The 3,365-nt window shown below is 46.7% G+C and overlaps 1 long non-coding RNA gene across 1 annotated transcript in view; it reads left to right on the top strand.

The window, feature by feature from the left end:
- Nucleotides 1-234: 234 nt before the first annotated feature.
- The window catches only part of LOC109312252, a 23,189-nt gene continuing 20,058 nt past the window's right edge, over nt 235-3,365 (top strand). The window contains exon 1 of the long non-coding RNA XR_002101781.1: nt 235-313. This is a non-coding gene — a long non-coding RNA (uncharacterized LOC109312252). The remainder of the gene's footprint in view (nt 314-3,365) is intronic.

The following is a 3,365-nucleotide window of genomic DNA, read 5'->3' as shown; positions in this document are numbered from 1 at the left end:
CTCCAGAGGTGGTGCAGTCACCTACCCTGGAGGTTTTAAAGAGATGACTAGGCAGTCACTTCTCTGGGGTCACCTAACCCCAGTTGTCTTCTTGCCTAGAATGGGGGGGGGGCTGGACCTGATGATCTGCAAAGTCCTTTCCAGCCCTGAATTATCTATGAATCTATGCAGCATATACACAATCCAAGGCACTTTCAGAGAATCTTAATTGACTTTTGGATCTGCTGTCAACACCTTATGACTACTTACCTCAAAATACAGAAAAGTTTCAGTTTTGGTGACCCAGTTCGCATTCACTCACTGGCATTTTACAGTGAGCAATAGAAAGTAAATAAGAGGAGGGCCTATTTACATACTAATTTGCATGTTTCAGTGCATGATAGTTTTTCAGCAAATACAATAATTTTGAGCTTGCAATATATATATAGCCTTATCTTTGTGAAGCTGCCAGCAGAAATTCTTCTTCTGAGAATTTAGGGCTAGACCCCCACCATTAAATCTCTCTCCCCACGGCCCCCTTGTATCTTGACCCAGAGCACTTCAGCTTACCCTTCTGACCCCATTCTGCTGGCAGAGGATGTGTATTGCTCTTTGACATAGAGCGCCACACCCCTGCCTTGCCTTCCTTCTCTATCCCACCTTTAAAGCCTATAGCCCCTAATGCTAACTATCTCAGCTTCTGGCCCCAGGCTCATTATGTCTGGGTTTGGACTGGCTATTCTGAGGGTGAGTTCCTCCTGTTTGTTTCCCATACTACAAGCATTGGTATGTAGGCATTTAAGGCCTTGCATAGCTACATGTGCCACCCCCCTTGGAGATGGGACCCTCCAGTCCTCATAGGATGGAGTCTCCAGTGATGAGGACCCAGTGTTTGTTCCTGTTGATGTTCACTCTCTGCCCATTCCTTGTCATGTGGGGAGTGGCATTGTCCCTGCTGGAGGCAATTTCTCTGTCTTTCTCCATCACATATGCCAAGGTGCCAAACCTGTTCCCCAAGTGAACCTGGGGAGCTTCCACCACTCTAGGCCTTGCAGCTCTGGATTTGGACACCTTCTTCCACTCCTGTGTTGGATGATTCTCCTGTGTAGGCTGTACAGTGGGAGTCTGGGCCTGCAGAAAACAGAGATAGGCATCAATTTCATCCTCTGCATCTCTTATCCCCCTCAGCCTGCTCACCTCAGCCTGGAGCTCCCTCACCTGCTTCTCCAGGGCCCTAAGTCATGCACAGGAGAGACAGGCAAGGGGACCACCAGGCCCCACCCCCCCAGGACCCCACCAAACCCCCCCACTGACAGGGGGGCAAGGGCCCACTGACCCCACCATGAGCTCCATCTGGGTGGAGGCCTTAGAGGAGCCCATGGCAGGCGGCAGCACCAGGACAGGGCCCCTGTCAGCCGCGCTCTGTGGCTGCACCATGTCTTCAGAGCTGCACCTACTGCTTTTGCTCACTGTAGGTACCACTCTGGGCAGCTACCTCATGCCCGCCTTACGCAAATGCCTGCCCAAATGCTGGCGCGCCCTTACAGAGCATGCCTGTTTGCACGCACTGTTCGTGCATGGCTTGGGAGCATGGCTCCCTGTCAGGCAAGCTAAGAGGGCTCCCCCTCCGGATCCGCCTCAGCTGTGCTGTACCCTCTGCCCTACTTACCTTAGGGGGATTTAGCTGTTGCTGCCCCCGCTGTTGTCTCCTCTGCAGCTGCTGCCTCTGCTGCCAAAGTAAGGGAGTATACACGTGTGTGTGTGGTACACGTGCGCCCTGCTCCCTCTGCTTCTGCTTGCCAGCTGCTGGGGGAATTTCAAACCATGGGCTTTTTAAACCAAGCTACTCACTTTTAACCAAGTTACTCATACACTGTTCCTTGTAGCTAGGTATCCTGAAAGTTGCACTAGCCCTGCTGACTCTATCCTGCTCTTGTCTCTTCCTTCCAGTAGCAAGGGTAGAGGGCCCCTGTCACACTTCAGTTTACAAAAAGAGAAATTCAGGAGAGTGGCAAGCCAAGCTGAATAAAATTCGTGTTTAAATTCTAGTGAATATGCAGAGAAATTCAATTGAGGGAATCACATGAAACAAATTTTGTGACATTCACGTTAGGAACTAGATTAAGACAGCAGACAAATATAATGCAGACTCCTAGACAGTCATTTGTGTTGGTATTATTTTTTCAGTCATTAGCAATTATCTACTTTAACCTCAAACTACCATCAAACCAGAGCAAGAAGCTAAAAATACATTCTGACAATATCATCATCCTTTCAGCTGTATTTTTGTATGAGGACACAACACATTTCAAAAGCAGAATCCTTATGGAAGTGCCTAATAGGTTCTCACTGCAGTTGGAAATCTTCTTGCTAAGGTCTGTAGCTTCATTAAGTTTCAGTGGGAGAAATATCAAACCCAAAGTTCTTGAAGGCTTTGCTTCCCCTTCCTTAAGACAAAAGTAACAATGCTAAAATAAATGTTTAGAAAAAATGTAAAGATTGCACCCCCACCAAACCCTGCTTTTCCATCCAGTCATGAGGCTTCATAGGTTCATGTGGAACATGCAATATATGCATGCTCCATATTTCCAGAATTACTGAAAGATTAAAGCAATAAGTTGTATTCCCTATGTAGATGAAAATGTGTGAGCCTGATGTCTTATGGCTAGAGTGAGAGATGTAGAAAGTAGCAGCTCTGGCGTCTGAAATTGGTTTAACCACCAGTTCATTGTGTAATGTTGAGAATGTGCATCATTATCACAGTTTTTCCATTACATGTTATAGTAACAAGAGCTGGTAGAAATGACAGAATAGAAGTCCATCACTAAGTATAGTTTTGTTGAAATGGACATCTCATAAGTAAGGTACATTTCTAAGGAAAAGTTATCAAAATATATAATTTAACCCTTTTCTTTTCAATTTAGATAATACATGAATGTTTTCTTAGATAAATAAAAATTTCATAGCTGTCATAGACATTAAGGCTGGAAGGGACCTTGGAAGATCATTGAGTCCAGCCCCCCACCCAAAGGGCAGGAAGTCAGCTGGGGTCATAGGATCCCAGCAAGATAAGCATCCACCTTGCTCTTGAAGGTGTTCAGAGTAGGTGCTTGAACTACCTCCGATAGCAGACTGTTCCAGACGTTGGGGGCTCAGACAATAAAGAAATTTTTCCTTATGCTCAGCCTGAAGCGGTCTTGCAGTAGTTAATGACTGTTCAACCTCATCATCCCTTGGGGCGCTCTGGTGAACAAACGTTCCCCCAGATCCTGGTGGTCACCCTTGATAAACTTATAGGTGGCCATCGGCTCACCCCTGAGCCTGTGCTTTTCCAGGCTAAAGAGTCCCATGGCTCTCAGCCTGTCATCGTAAGGTCTGTTTTCCTG

Source organism: Crocodylus porosus, unplaced genomic scaffold, assembly GCF_001723895.1.
Source record: "Crocodylus porosus isolate Cpor-Errol unplaced genomic scaffold, CroPor_comp1, whole genome shotgun sequence".
NCBI lineage: Eukaryota > Metazoa > Chordata > Crocodylia > Crocodylidae > Crocodylus > Crocodylus porosus.
This window is presented reverse-complemented; position numbering and strand designations above follow the sequence as displayed.